Here is a 16386-nt window from a genome sequence, read left to right on the forward strand (position 1 = left end):
GAGGCCAGCCTGGTCTACAGAGTGAGTTCCAGGACAGCCAGGGCTACACAGAGGTTACAATGTATATAAAAGCTAATGGTCATCTTTGGACAAAGTGTACGCATTTATCGAGTGCATTGAAACCAATCAGGAAAGGCATACACGTCGCAAGGTTTTTCCTCTGTAGCACCTCACGTTGAGAAACGACCTTTATTAACAGACAGCCCGAGGAAAGTAGTTTTCCAAAGAACGCACAAAGCGGGTTCGGTTGGATTGTGGAGAAGGAAGCTGAGGCCAGTTACCCTGCAGATTGAGCCTTATTTGGAGGGAGAATCTGAAGCCTGAGGGGGCCTTGAGCCGGTAGAACAATTCAGGATTGTGGGAGAGCCAGCCTCAAGCGGAGGAGCTGGAGAGGCAGTTGTCATGGACAGGACATGGACGGGAACACGGCGTCTAAGAAACCCTGAGGCCAAAGGGAACGAGCTTCCTTTGATCGTGTTTGTTTGTTTGTTTGTTTTTTCCATGAACGAAATTTCTGCCCCAGACCCCAAGATCTGTGTGTGCTCTGATTTGGGGGGGGGGGGGGGGGGGAAAGAGGGCCTGTCCTTTCATTTGTCCCAGGGGACAAACTGTAGGTGCAGGTTGCAGGAGCTGGCCTGATTTGAGAGGGTGTGTCTGTGTAGTAGTCTAGTCTATTCTGGCAATCGATAGAAGGGCCTGGGACTAGTTTAACATTGTTAGATCGGAAGGTAATATTTTCATTTGGACCGCAAAGGACAATAGCTAAATTTGGAAGTGTAGCTACATTCTTACTCACAGAGCAAAGGTAAGCTTATCTGAGGTAAAAGGAGACCATTTACCTCCGAGGCCACGCCTCGCAAACAACACGTAAAGAGACGTGAGAAGGGCGGAATGCAATCTAACTTTTAGCACCACAAAAATCAGGGGAGAGCGCGAACGCAGTCCCCCACTACCACAAATTATGCAGTCGAGTTTCCCGCATTTGGGGAAATCGCAGGGGTCAGCACACCCCAAAGTGCAATGGGTGAGCCTCGCCCTGGGAAAACCACCTTCATGATCATGGTATCTCCCCTGCCAGGTAAGTATGCTTTCCCACTGCCCGGCCCCGGCTCACACCCGTCGCCTCTACACTCTTAACACACGGTCACTTAGCCCTGGCCGATCTCGGGTCTCCCTCGTCGCACACGACATTCTTGCGCTCTGCTGACACCCGCGTATCCGCGCTCCCTCCCTCGCCGCGGGAGAAACCCCTCACATTTCTGCACGGAGCGCGGACCCGGCAGACCCTGCGCGCTTATCTGCATACACCACGCCCATACCCGTGACATCAGGGATGACGCCTGGTCATCTACCTTTCTACCCCTTCATGGCCGCCTTCATATTCTTTCTTTATATTCTACTATTGTAATTTCCAAACATTTTCACCTGATCCTTATTTTCCCCTTTGGGAGGAGGGGGGGTAACCGTGTAGCTCGCTCCAGCTGGCCTGGATCTGATGCAGGAGAAACTTGAAGTAGAATAGATTAGTGCTCTGAAAATTTACTTATAGGACGGGAGAGTTGGTTCAGTAGTTAAGAGCAAGGACTCCATTGCAAAAGACTCGATTCCCAGCATCCACATGGAGGGTTACCACTTTCTTTAGCACTAGCATGTGTGGTGCAGACACACATGAAGGAAAACACTCATGCACACAGAGTAATAATAATAATTTTTTAAAAAGATGTGAGAGAGAGAGACAGAGAGTTAGTTGCGGGATTGGAGAGATGGCTCAGCACCGACTGATCTTCCAGAGGTCCTGAACCCACGTGGTGGCTCACAACCATATAATATAATGAGAGAGCTACACTCTCTTCAGACACAGGGGACTTGAGGAAGAGGAAGAGGAGGAGGAGGAGGAGGAGGAGGAGGAGGAGGAGGAGGGTGATGTCACTTTGCAGTCTTTGTTTCAGTATTTCATCTGTATAGACCAGGCCCCATCCGTGATCTTGGGCATGCCCACTTCTCCTTTCTCCTGTTTCCTGCCCCCCCCCCCCATAGGTTTGACTTGTTGAAGTTTGTTTTCTGTCATCCTTAAATCTGTCTTAGATCTGTCTTAAATCTCAGCCTATTCACGGAGGGCTCCTTGTCTCTCTGCTCTGGTTGCAGTTTAACTTTTAAGCAAATCAACAGGTTAACCTTCAAGACACTGCTAGAGTCTTCTGTTTTTGCCATCTGTATCATCTCCTAACCAACGAGTGTCTCCAAACACTTTGGTAGAAGATGCTATACTTACCTTTTGGCTAGGCCCACCCCTCAAGATTTCATACTGACTTGACTATATTAAAGTATGTGTCTTAGTTAGGGTTATACTGCTGTGAACAGACACCATGAACAAAGCAACTCTTTAAAAGAGCATTTAATTGGGGCTGGCTTACAGGTTCAGAGGTCCAGTCAATTGTCATCAAGGCAAGGAGCATGGCAGCATCCAGGCAGGCAAGGTGCAGGAGAAGCTGAGAGTTCTACATTTTCATTTGGAGGCTGCTAGCAGAATACTGACTTCCAGACTGCTATAATGAGAGACTTATATTCTACACCCACAATGACATACCTACTCCAACAGAACCACACCTTCTTATCCTGCCACTCCCTGGGCGGATATACAAAGCATCACAATATGTACAGATCATTTCTTTCTGCTGGCTTCTGCTAGGTATCACATTGGGTTCCAGATTGACTCTACAGCAATTTCTTATGTCTACCTGCCCTAACCAGTCCTTTCTTCTGGCCTACTTGTTAAGGAGCTTTTCTCTCTGGCTCCTGGAGCCTGCTATACTTTCCAGGGCCCCATCATGTGGGCCCCTCTTTCGTTAAGATTTGCTCCTTTATCTATTGGAACCGTCCCTGTTTTCCTCTCCTCCCACTAGGAGCTGCCTGTTGAGCCCCACAGCCTCCTTAAGCCCTTCTGGGCATCTATGACCTTGTTCTCCTGTCTCTCAGCTCTGTCCCAGGAGTCTCACAGCTTCTCTATGCCCTCCTGGGTTACTTTGTCTCTCAGCTCCCACCGGGAGCTTAGAGAAATTCCCTCCAGCAGAGTTAATTTTGTGACCCTTTCTCTCTTCCGCTAGAGACTCAAATTTTATTAAAACCTCACACTGTTACACAGCTTTTTGTCAGTACAGTTCAAATGGCCATACTTGTCATGCTTGATTTTCAATGATGGCGACTTCTATTTTTGCACAAACAAATGCTCAAAAAATTATGTTCTAATTAAGGAGTCACAGCATTCCAGATGGGTCAATTGGTAAATGTTACTATAGCATTCATCAAAACTGCCCATCAGGCACAGTCAAAATACAGGGTACACATCCCACTCTCTCAATCCCTAGATATAAATTGGTACAAGAAGCTGTCCAAAGTTTCTCAAAGGTTTTCACATCCCTAATAGCATCCCTTTTAGATAATCAAGATCCCACTTCCCTGTCACAGATCTCTTGTTTCAGACCATAGCCTCTGCATCTCAGCTCTATCTGACTGCTTCGAGAATGTTGCTTGTGTGCTCTTCCTGGGTCAAAGTGACTACCACCTTTTGTAGCCTTGCCCACTGCTTACGAGATTCCTTCACTTTGCTGGTTTTTTAATTGCTCTAAATCAAATACCTCTACCACCCCTCATTGTAGCCTCCCCTCCCCCAGCCTTAACGGTTCCACTGTTTACACCTGGATGGAGCTTGCTGGCTCAATCGTTCTGCCACGCCCTCTGCTGGAACCTGCCCCTTTGCTGTTCGGAGCGTACACGTGGTCACCCTGCTACTGGATTCCAAGATTATTTGGCGGGAATCAGGCCCCTCCCACTTCCTTCATAACGGAGTGCCAGAATAGTAAAAATTGAACCTTGAGCAGAGACCTTTGTCTTGGTTCCTTCCTTATCTCGTGCAGCCCAGCCCCTCTTCTCTTCCAGGTTTCCAAAATGCCTTTCCAGGCTAGAACCCAGGCTGTGATCTGCTGGCCAGACACAACACCTCATCTTTCCCACATCTCTCTCTTTGGTGTCAGAGACTGCTTTAACTCCTCCAAAAACACACTTTGTGGGCATAGAAGAGTTTGCAGACTTTAAGAATACTTTAAGCATTAGTAATAACACCCATCTTCCATGTCCAAACATCCACCATGAAGAAACCTTCTCAGTAAAATTTGTTTCTCATTCTTTCTAACCAGCCTACTTAGTGCCCTAATTGTCTCTAGTAATACTGGAAGTAGCCATTCTTCAGCTAAATTCAGATTTTTCTCAGCATTTGCATTAGTAACTCCTTTTTATAAAGGAATTATGTATTTGTTTTATGTATATGTCTACACTGTAGCTCTCTTCAGGTGAAAGACCCACAACGTGAGGACTCCCCCACATTCTGACTCAGGAGAGGCGACACCCCAAATCACTCACAAGAAACGGTCTTGCTGCAAACTGCAAGAGGACTTTTATTCAAGAGCACTCTCAGGCCCACGGTCATACACCAAGCAGGGGTAGAGGACCGTGGCACCCCAAGTAGCTGGGTAAGGGGGTATTTAAAGGAAGAAAGCACAACTCAAGGAAGTGGGGAGGGCATTGTTGGAAAATACCAAAGATACAAGTTAAGAGTCACAAGGAGGTGCAAAGTCACAAGAGTCACAAGGAATACCTGGTAATTGTTCGGGTTATCTCTCAAGACAGTTTCTAAGAGCCCCTAAAAATAAAAAAAAAAATAAAATAGCACATTCTTTGAATGAACACTCTTTGAACCCAGGAAGCTGGTGGATGGAGGAATGTCGCTATCTGTTTTATGATTAGCATACCTTGGAGCATTTGAAAGAACCTAGTGGGGAAACTCCCACCCAATTCCCGATTCGGCGTGCACCCAAGAATCACGAACAGACATCTTGATGTAATTACATGAGGACGTTTAATTACGGAGCTCCAGACCAACATGTATCCCACACAGGAGATAACGGATGTCGGCCACAAGGCTTGAAAGTTAGAGGTTTTTATGGGGTAAGGGGCTCAGGGGTGTGGAATTGAGCATAGCGATGAAAGACCCCCTCAGGGAGACCCTCACTCAAGCCTCGGGACAGCTGCGGACCCAAGAAGACACCGAGACCAAACTCAAAATGTTGAAGGCAAGATTTAATAAAGCAACAGCATGAAAGCACATAGACCAGAGCTCTGGGGTCGAAACTCATACACCTAGTGGTGTAGAGGAGAATCGACGACCAGCCAAAATTTTTCACAGGCTTATATAGGAAAAACTCAAGGGGGGAGAGCGGGGCAGGGAAAGTACAAGTTTGCATAACCAAGGGGTTCTGCCAAGGGTTTCTATGTAACTAAGGGGTCATGTCCTATTATTTGGCAATGTACCTGGTTCATTCTGAGGTTGTTCCAGGAGGCCCTTATCTCAAAAATGTTCTTGGAACAGTCTTTAGTTGGGAGGGTTCGAACTCTAGGGTGAGGAGTTCAGGAATGCATTCTGGGGTGAAGAGTTCAGGAGTGTTCTGGGAACACTCTCTAGATGGGAGGGGTCGGGCTCTGGGGTGAGGAAGAGTTCAGTAATTTTTTATTCTTCATTCCCCACTCCTTTTAGAAAATAGCTCTAATCTTAGAGCGAGTTTTCAACCTCCTGAAGGACCCGATATTGTTGCCTTAGTACCATAACTTGTACTGCATTTATCCTTTCTCTAATAAAAGCTACTAACTTATTAAGGATGCAGGGGCCAAAAGTAAGCAAAAGCATAAGTGTAATTAAAGGTCCTGCTATGGTGGAGAGGAGAGTGGTGAGCCAAGGGGACTTATTAAACCAGCTTTCAAACCATCCTTGTTGGCTTTCTCTTTCTCTTTTACGTATATCTAGGCGTTCTCTAAGTTTGGCCATAGAATCTTTGATTACTCCTGAATGGTCAACATAAAAACAACATTCTTCTTTTAGGGCAGCACAGAGTCCTCCTTCTTTAAGGAATAATAAGTCTAATCCCCTTCTATTCTGTAGCAACACTTCGGACAGGGAAGTTAAAGATTCTTCTAATTTGGTTATAGACTGTTCTATAGTTCTAAGATCAACATCCATAGCTGCTCGTAGTTCTTCATAGTATTGGGGGGTCTTAATTAAGGCAGCGGTTCCTGTACCTACTCCAGCCGCTACTCCTAATCCTAATAGAACTGCCAAAGTTAAGGTAACGGGCTCTCTTCTCCAGCGGACCCGATGCTCAAATTTGTCTAAAAAGGAGCTATCATCATGATACAGGAGTCTAGGAATAAGCTGAACCAAAATGCAGAAATCTTTGGAACTATTAAAAACAGACATAGACACACAAGGAGTGAGACCGGTATTGCAAGCCCACACTGTGTCTAGGGGAGGCACCAGATACTGACCACTTTTGCTAGACTGGATGTTCTGGGTCTGATTACAGAGGTGCCCTTTATCCTGAGGTACCTGGCCCAAACAAAGCCCTCTTCCTGAAACTGCTGCTAGAGTCAACTTTCTGTTTTCTCCCCAAAGACATTGAGAATGATCTGAAGTAATATTATAAGCCCTGATCTGAGCTATTCCTTCATAATAAGGGGGGCTAGAGGTATAGCATAACCAGCATGATTGAGTCATATTAGGGTTAGTTCTATTTAAAGCTAAAAAAGCTCCCTGGACTAGACTGACCAGACGGTTCTCTGTACCTAGGGGCGGTGGGGAAGCCAAGGTAGGCTTTACGAGGGGAGTATTAGTCCCTAGGGAGGGTACCACTGTGTTGGGCTGTGGAGTTGGTGGAGCTGGTACGGCCGGGACCTTTGGGGGAGCTGGTACGACTGGGGGGCCCTGTTCTATAAGGACCTTGTTGGGCCCTACGAGTGTCACCGCCGGGTCTCTCACTGTCAGTCTGATCGTGAAAATGAACCCAGGATCTCTTAGTGGAATGTATACTCGCCAACCCCACCTATTTCCTTTAAGCCAACTTAGACGGTGTTGTTTCCCTTTCTCGGTGAACTTTATAAGTAGGGGGTTGCAGTATTTACCTTTGCATGGTCCTGGGGGCTGTTTTTAAAAGCGCACCCATTCTCTGGATATTTATAGGGGTTTCTTTCTCCTTGGTTTGACTTATCATAGCCACTTCCTCGTTTTACCGTGATTAGGTCCCAGTCAGAGGAGGGCTTCCAGTAAGCTTCCCCTGTCGTTTCACATGTCCATTTACCACAAAAGTAATCTGATGCCCCTCCACATTCTCGTTGAAGCCTTTTGCTCTGACCCTGACCAGGGCAAACATAAAATTGTGCAGCTCTAAGATTAGCTCGGTAAAACTGCCCCGAACACCCATATGTGCTCCCTATCCCGTTTGGGACACACCGCTCTTCAGGGGGTGGGTTACTAAGATCGGTATGATCAGGGAGGTCCCATTTGGGGGATCCTGCCACTAACTTACAGATGTCAGGTGTGAGATCAGGCCACCAAGTCCAGAGGGGATGGACTGCAGTGGTTGCCCACACAATGTTTCCCTCCTCATTAAGCACTTCCCAAGACTGTTGAATTGGAGCATGAGGGTTATGGTTCCCTAGGCTCAGGGTGGCGCCTGCGGCGCAAACGAAGCTTAAGAGGATTGTCAGTGGCTGCCACTGTCCAATTGTCTTCGTGGTTTTCTTCATCTTGACTGGCAGCCCTCTTGACGTGGGAGGCGTGGATCCAGGAGGCAATCCCGTCAACTTTTACCGCAGTAGGGGTTGTCAGTAACACCAAATAGGGTCCCTTCCACCGTGGTTCGAGGCTGCCGGTTCGATGCCGTCTGACCAAGACTTTGTCTCCAACTCGGAACCCGTGGGGTACTGTGGTGGTCCCTGGGGTATAGGCTGCCTTCAGTTGGTCCCAAATCTGGGTCCTAATCACTTCTAGGGCCTTTAAATGAATAAGCAAAGAGGAGGGTAAGACAGGGTCAGAGTCGGAAACCAATGTTCCACCAGCTTCCATTAAGGGGGGAGGTCCTCCATACAGAACTTCAAAAGGAGTGAGCCCGAAACGTCCAGGGGTGTTTCGGGCTCGGAAGAGCGCAAGAGGGAGGAGAGCCACCCAGTCTTTCCCGCCGGTCTCAATGGCTAATTTAGTCAAGGTCTCTTTTAAGGTCCTATTCATCCTCTCTACCTGTCCTGAGCTTTGAGGGCGGTAAGCACAGTGTAATTTCCAATCGATGCCCAACTGAGTGGCCAAGCCCTGACTTACCTGGGCAACAAAGGCTGGTCCATTGTCGGACCCGATTACCTTAGGGATTCCAAATCTTGGCAGGATTTCTTCAAGGATCTTCTTGGCCACAATCTGGGCAGTCTCAGTTTTAGTGGGAAACACCTCAACCCATCCTGAAAAAGTGTCTACAAATACTAACAGATACTTGTTACCATACATTCCAGGTTTAACTTCAGTAAAATCTACCTCCCAATACACTCCAGGACGGTCTCCCCGTTGTCTTTTTCCAGGTTCTTTGTAGGCTCTAGTCGCATTAGTGAATGCACATGGTTTGCAGGAGTCTATAATCTTTTGAGCCACTGACTTCAGGTTGGGGACTTGGTATCAGGAATTTTTAATTAGTCTCATCATTTTTTCAACTCCCAGGTGGGTGAATTGGTGTAGTCCTTTCACAAATTTTATTCCTTCTTCGGGAGTTAATTCTATTTTTCCTTCAAAAAAGTATGGGAGGGGATCACTGGTCCACAATAGCTCTTTTATGTTATACCTCTCATCCTCAGGGCTTTTGGGCGGATCACCTTTTTCAGTTAAGATCATGGCCCCTTGAGCAACTTGTTTTGCCACTGAGTCTGCCATTCGGTTGCCCTTGGCCACCAAGTCTTCTCCTCTTTGGTGGCCGGGGCAGTGGATGATGGCTACCTTCTTAGGTGCATGTATGGCTTCCAACAGGGCCAGAATTTCTTCTTTGTTTTTAATGTCTTTACCAGCCGAAGTCAATAGCCCTCGCTGCCTGTAGATGGCCCCATGGATGTGTGCGGTAGCAAAAGCATAGCGGCTGTCAGTATAGATGTTAACGATCTTACCTTTAGCCTCTCGGAGGGCTTGTATAAGCGCTATAAGTTCAGCCTTTTGTGCCGATGTTCCTTCAGGCAAAGCGCTTGCCCAAATTACCTTTTTCCCGTCCACCACCGCAGCTCCAGCCTTTCGCTTCCCCTCTATCAGGAAACTGCTGCCGTCCGTATACCAACTGGGAGCTCCAGGCCAGGGTTGGTCAGTCAGGTCCCTTCTGGTCCCAGTTTCTTCAGCGAGGATGTCCATACATTGATGTACTGGGACGGAATCATTTGTTAGAGGGAGAAGGGTAGCTGGGTTGAGGATGGCAGGGGGCGCAAAGGTTACACGCTCATTTAGCAGCAGGCTCTGATAGTGTGTCATTCGGGCATTTGTCATCCATCTGTCAGGTGGCTGCCGCACGATACTTTCCAAGGCATGAGGGGCTACAACAGTCACCTGTTGTCCCATTGTCAATTTGTCAGCATCTTTGATCAGCAGGGCTACTGCCGCAATAGCTTTCAGACATGTGGGCCATCCACTAGCAACGGGATCTAATTTTTTTGACAAATAGGCTACAGGTCTCTTCCAGGGTCCCAGTGCTTGTGTCAACACTCCCCTGGCTACACCCGCTCTCTCGTCCACATATAGGACGAAAGGCTTAGTCAAGTCTGGTAATGCTATCGCGGGGGCAGTCATTAGAGACGACTTGATAGCCTCAAAAGCTCTTTGGTGCTCTTCTTTCCACTCAAAAGGAACCCCTTCCTTAGTCAAAGGATATAGAGGTGCCGCTAGGGTTGCAAAGCCTGGAATCCAGAGTCTACAAAAGCCAGCAGTCCCCAGAAACTCACGTACCTGCCGTGGGGTGGTTGGCGAGGGGATCATCATAACAGTCTTCTTCCGGGCTTCTGTGAGCCATCTTTTACCCCCTCGGAGGGTATACCCCAAGTAGGTTACCTCAGTTTGACAAATTTGTGCCTTTTTAGCCGAAACTCGATACCCCAAGTCACTCAGTTCTGCGAGGAGCCTCTCAGTTCCCTGGTGACACAGCTCCTTCGAGGCCGCTGCGACCAAGAGATCATCCACATACTGTAGTAGGGTAAGCTGAGGGTTTCGAGCGCGAAAAGGTGCGAGATCCCGATGGAGGGCCTCGTCAAACGGGGTGGGGGAATTTTTGAACCCCTGTGGTAGCCTAGTCCAGGTTAGTTGACCAGTCTGTCCGCCCTCTGGGTCCCTCCATTCAAATGCAAACAGGAGCTGACTCTTAGGGTGCAAGCGCAGGCAGAAGAAGGCATCTTTTAAGTCTAGGACTGTATACCATGTTCTCTCAGGTGGGAGAGAGCTTAATAAATTGTACGGGTTCGGGACTGTGGGGTGAATGTCCAGGACCCTTTTGTTAACTTCCCGGAGGTCTTGCACCGGGCGATAGTCATTAGTCCCTGGTTTTCGAACCGGCAGAAGTGGTGTATTCCAGGGGGACTGACAGGCCACTAAAACTCCTTGGTCTAGCAACCTCTGGATATGAGGCCGGATGCCCTCCCTAGCTTCCTTGCTCATGGGGTATTGTCTTACCGAGATGGGGGTGGCATCAGCTTTAAGTTCTACCACAACCGGAGGCACTTGTTTAGCCAACCCCATTCCTGCTTGTTCTGCCCAGACATTGGGGAACGCAGTTAGCCAGCCTGAAGAGACTGCATTTTTGGGTTGCTCTTCATGCAACCGATATTCTTCCTCTGTGTTGAGGACAAGGCAGGCAACGGGGGCTTTTCCCCAGCTTACTTGTGGGCCTTCTGAAGTAAATTGGACTTGAGCCTTTAGTTTGGTTAGCAGATCACGCCCCAAGAGGGGAGCAGGACACTCAGGTATCACCAGGAAGGAATGGGTCACTATGTTCTTGTTTATCTGTAGGGCTCGTTCGGTCGTCCAGGGGTAAAATTTACTACCAGTGGCTCCAATCACCATGGTCTTTTTAGAGCCTAGCTTGCCTAGGGGGCTAGTGAGTACTGAATGCTCTGCTCCGGTGTCTATCAGGAAGTTGACGGGGGTCCCCTCCACGGACAAAGTTACCCTAGGCTCAGGGAGGGGATCTGAGCCCCGACTTCCCTAATCATCTTCTAGGGTCAGGACCTTGGATCGCTCCCGGTTTTTAGGGCAATCTCTAGCCCAGTGTCCTTTCTCTTTGCAATAAGCGCATTGGTCTTTTTCCAGTGGTATCTTTCTGCCACCTGGCGGTTTCACTGCCCTGTTGCCCAGGAGCCCTGTTTTACCTTTTCCTGACTGTCTATCATTTACAACTGCGGCCAAAATTTTACTCAAATTTCTCTCCTGACGGCGATCCCGTCTATTTTCCCTCTCCTCCATTTCTTTCTTCTCTCTCTCCTGCCTCTCTTCTTCTGTTTCCCTCTTATGATAGACTTTCTCTGCTTCTTTTACTAAATCTTGGAGCGTATGATCTTGGAGCCCCTCCAGCCTTTGCAGCTTTTTCTTAATGTCGGGAGCGGACTGACCAATGAAGGCCATGGCTACGGCGGCTCTCTGCCCCTCTGACGAGGGGTCAAAAGGGGTGTACCTCCTATATGCCTCCATGAGACGCTCAAGGAAGACTGAGGGTGGTTCAATCTGCCCCTGCAAGACCTCTCTTACCTTAGCCAAATTGGTGGGCCGTCTAGCGGCTCCTCTGAGACCTGCCACTAGAGTCCGGCGATAGACAAGGAGGCGTCCCCTACCTTCCGCGGTGTTGTAGTCCCAGTTGGGGCGGTTCAAGGGGAAAGCCTCGTCCACGAGGTTAGGGAGGGCAGTGGGTGTGCCGTCCTCTCCCAGAACATTTTTCTCGCCTCCATCAGGATTCTTTCTCTTTCTTCTATGGTAAAAAGAACCTGCAAAAGCTGCTGACAATCATCCCAAGTGGGTTGATGGGAGAACATAAGTGACTCAAGGAGCCCAGTAAGCCCAGAGTGGTTCTCTGAGAAGGGAGGGTGGTTAGTTTTCCAATTATATAAATCAGAAGAGGAAAAGGGCCAGTATTGTAAAGGAATGAGATCATTAGGTCCTGGCGCTGGCCCCCCCACATGTGCTCTAAGTGGCAAGGCAACTGTTGAATCCGGCCCCCCTTCCTCCCCGGGGCTTCGGCCTCGGCGGCTCCGAGTCCCCCCCGCCGGTCCCTGAGCCCCTCTCGCTATTGGTTCCGGTGGTGGGGCGGCTGCAGGTGGCTGCTGGGGCAGGGGGTAAGGGGGAGGTTGGGAGTCCATCCAGAGGAGGTCGTCAATCTCTGGATAGATCTTGGGGGGTGCTGACGGGCCGGACTTTCTGGCTGCATCAGACTGGGCAACCACGACCGTCAGTTTAGAAGAATTTGGGGTCCAAGGCTTGACCCACGGAGGTGGGAATTGGACGAGATTCTGCCAGGTCACAATGTAGGGGATCTGAATAGGGTGACCCCCTTCCTCCTGAAAAACAATTCGCCTGACGGCGGCGATTAGTGACAAGTCAAAAGCACCTTCTGGTGGCCAGCCCACTCCAAACGTCGGCCACTCGGAGGCGCAAAAGGTCTGCCACGGACCCTTTCTGACCTCCACCGACTGGTTGTGGGCTCTGACCTGCACCTCCTTCCAATGCTCCAGAGTTAAAGAAAGGGGAGTGGACACAGATTGTCCCATTTCCAGAATAATAGTAGACACAACAAGAGCGAACACGAGACTAAGACAAAAAAGAAACCAAAAGCAGCGGCGACTTCGCGTTGACCACAAGCAACTCAAAGAATCAGATGGCTTTTCCAAGGCTGGCCGATTGAGACCCTCTGCACGAGGTGGGACTCGAACCCACGATCCCGTAACAAAACACGAGGTGGGACTCGAACCCACGGTCTCGCAACAAGGCGCGAGGCGGGACTCGAACCCACGATCTCGCAACAAAACACGAGGTGGGACTCGAACCCACGATCTCGCAACAAGGCACGAGGTGGGACTCGAACCCACGATCTCGCAACCCCAGATGGTCTCTTGGCCTCCAAAGGGGTCCACCAGGCGTCCCTGGTCCTCCCCTGTTCCTCCTGGGACGTCTCCCAGGGCGAACGGACGGTGGACACCTGGACACGTCTATCCTTATCCACCCCGCGATCCCTCTCGGAGCGCGGTCTCACTGAGCGTCTGCAAAACCGAAACTGTGATCGCACCAAACTTAGAAACAGAACACAGACACCAGACCAAGACAGGTCAAAGAATCTTACCTTAAAGTGGGTCTAGGGTCTCTGGGTGGTCGCGCTGATCCCAGACCGAGCCCCCAAATAAAAGACCCCCTCAGGGAGACCCTCACTCAAGCCTCGGGACAGCCGCGGACCCAAGAAGACACCAAGACCAAACTCAAAATGTTGAAGGCAAGATTTAATAAAGCAACAGCATGAAAGCACATAGACCAGAGCTCTGGGGTCGAAACTCATACACCTAGTGGTGTAGAGGAGAATCGACGACCAGCCAAAATTTTTCACAGGCGTATATAGGAAAAACTCAAGGGGGGAGAGCGGGGCAGGGAAAGTACAAGTTTGCATAACCAAGGGGTTCTGCCAAGGGTTTCTATGTAACTAAGGGGTCATGTCCTATTATTTGGCAATGTACCTGGTTCATTCTGAGGTTGTTCCAGGAGGCCCTTATCTCAAAAATGTTCTTGGAACAGTCTTTAGTTGGGAGGGTTCGAACTCTAGGGTGAGGAGTTCAGGAATGCATTCTGGGGTGAAGAGTTCAGGAGTGTTCTGGGAACACTCTCTAGATGGGAGGGGTCGGGCTCTGGGGTGAGGAAGAGTTCAGTAATTTTTTATTCTTCAGCGACACACTATTGGCTTATTCAAACATTAACAGAGAGAACACAGGGCATCAGGACTTTGTTCCTGTGGGCTGGGGGCTTATCTTTGTTCACATAGCAACCAGTTGATGTAAGACTTTATCTGGCGTCAAGGGGCAATAGACAGAGGGGAGGTTGCAGCCAGATGGTGTTGACTCAGATAATATAGCCCTGCTGGTCCTTGCATACCTTTTTACCTTTACAGTCAAGATGTTCTTAGGAATGCCTTAACAACAGCCCTGCCCTGGCATGCCTGGGGGCTGTTCTGCTTTGTTCTCAGTCTCAGGCCGGGGCAGTGGGCTCTTAAACACACAAATTACAATATTTTATTTTTCTTCACATTGAGTCACAGAGGTCACATTCCCGAGCCTGGGCCTAAAGGCGTAGAATTTTGCTTTTATATTTTTTCACAGGCACACCATTATATTATATGGTTGTGAGCCACCACGTGGGTTCAGGACCTCTGGAAGATCAGTCGGTGCTGAGCCATCTCTCCAATCCCGCAACTAACTCTCTGTCTCTCTCTCTCACATCTTTTTAAAAAATTATTATTATTACTCTGTGTGCATGAGTGTTTTCCTTCATGTGTGTCTGCACCACACATGCTAGTGCTAAAGAAAGTGGTAACCCTCCATGTGGATGCTGGGAATCGAGTCTTTTGCAATGGAGTCCTTGCTCTTAACTACTGAACCAACTCTCCCGTCCTATAAGTAAATCTTCAGAGCACTAATCTATTCTACTTCAAGTTTCTCCTGCATCAGATCCAGGCCAGCTGGAGCGAGCTACACGGTTACCCCCCCTCCTCCCAAAGGGGAAAATAAGGATCAGGTGAAAATGTTTGGAAATTACAATAGTAGAATATAAAGAAAGAATATGAAGGCGGCCATGAAGGGGTAGAAAGGTAGATGACCAGGCGTCATCCCTGATGTCACGGGTATGGGCGTGGTGTATGCAGATAAGCGCGCAGGGTCTGCCGGGTCCGCGCTCCGTGCAGAAATGTGAGGGGTTTCTCCCGCGGCGAGGGAGGGAGCGCGGATACGCGGGTGTCAGCAGAGCGCAAGAATGTCGTGTGCGACGAGGGAGACCCGAGATCGGCCAGGGCTAAGTGACCGTGTGTTAAGAGTGTAGAGGCGACGGGTGTGAGCCGGGGCCGGGCAGTGGGAAAGCATACTTACCTGGCAGGGGAGATACCATGATCATGAAGGTGGTTTTCCCAGGGCGAGGCTCACCCATTGCACTTTGGGGTGTGCTGACCCCTGCGATTTCCCCAAATGCGGGAAACTCGACTGCATAATTTGTGGTAGTGGGGGACTGCGTTCGCGCTCTCCCCTGATTTTTGTGGTGCTAAAAGTTAGATTGCATTCCGCCCTTCTCACGTCTCTTTACGTGTTGTTTGCGAGGCGTGGCCTCGGAGGTAAATGGTCTCCTTTTACCTCAGATAAGCTTACCTTTGCTCTGTGAGTAAGAATGTAGCTACACTTCCAAATTTAGCTATTGTCCTTTGCGGTCCAAATGAAAATATTACCTTCCGATCTAACAATGTTAAACTAGTCCCAGGCCCTTCTATCGATTGCCAGAATAGACTAGACTACTACACAGACACACCCTCTCAAATCAGGCCAGCTCCTGCAACCTGCACCTACAGTTTGTCCCCTGGGACAAATGAAAGGACAGGCCCTCTTTCCCCCCCCCCCCCCCCCAAATCAGAGCACACACAGATCTTGGGGTCTGGGGCAGAAATTTCGTTCATGGAAAAAACAAACAAACAAACAAACACGATCAAAGGAAGCTCGTTCCCTTTGGCCTCAGGGTTTCTTAGACGCCGTGTTCCCGTCCATGTCCTGTCCATGACAACTGCCTCTCCAGCTCCTCCGCTTGAGGCTGGCTCTCCCACAATCCTGAATTGTTCTACCGGCTCAAGGCCCCCTCAGGCTTCAGATTCTCCCTCCAAATAAGGCTCAATCTGCAGGGTAACTGGCCTCAGCTTCCTTCTCCACAATCCAACCGAACCCGCTTTGTGCGTTCTTTGGAAAACTACTTTCCTCGGGCTGTCTGTTAATAAAGGTCGTTTCTCAACGTGAGGTGCTACAGAGGAAAAACCTTGCGACGTGTATGCCTTTCCTGATTGGTTTCAATGCACTCGATAAATGCGTACACTTTGTCCAAAGATGACCATTAGCTTTTATATACATTGTAACCTCTGTGTAGCCCTGGCTGTCCTGGAACTCACTCTGTAGACCAGGCTGGCCTCGAACTCCGAGATCTACCTGCCTGTGTCTCCCAAATGCTGGGATTAAGGGTGTGCACCACCACTGCCCGGATTAGAAAGGTACTTTCAAGTGCTGGAAGGCTAAAGGGATCGTTTCTAAAATTTTCTCAGATTTATTTTAATTCTCTTGTGTCTGTGTGGATGTTCTTAGAGGCCGGAGGTCAGATTCTCCCAGCGCTGGTGTTAAACAGGCACTTTGTGAGCTGGCATATGTGCCTCTTAGCCACTGGACCGTCTCTTGTTCTTTTTCCCAATTTTGTAATTCAAAATGTTGACGACCTGCTACTTAAGAACA

General features: G+C 49.1%; 2 non-coding genes and 1 pseudogene across 2 annotated transcripts; 1 reads left to right on the forward strand and 2 right to left on the reverse strand.

The window, feature by feature from the left end:
- Positions 1-921: 921 nt before the first annotated feature.
- Rnu1b1 (U1b1 small nuclear RNA) lies at positions 922-1086 on the reverse strand. The gene has a single exon (NR_004412.1). It is a non-coding gene; the product is annotated as a U1b1 small nuclear RNA (small nuclear RNA).
- A 6469-nt stretch (positions 1087-7555) lies between these two features.
- Gm52638 lies at positions 7556-12645 on the reverse strand (annotated as a pseudogene).
- A 2344-nt stretch (positions 12646-14989) lies between these two features.
- Positions 14990-15154, forward strand: Rnu1b2 (U1b2 small nuclear RNA). Its single transcript, NR_024200.3, has one exon. It is a non-coding gene; the product is annotated as a U1b2 small nuclear RNA (small nuclear RNA).
- The last annotated feature ends 1232 nt before the right edge of the window (positions 15155-16386 follow it).

This window comes from Mus musculus, chromosome 3, assembly GCF_000001635.26.
Source record: "Mus musculus strain C57BL/6J chromosome 3, GRCm38.p6 C57BL/6J".
Taxonomy (NCBI): Eukaryota; Metazoa; Chordata; class Mammalia; order Rodentia; family Muridae; genus Mus; species Mus musculus.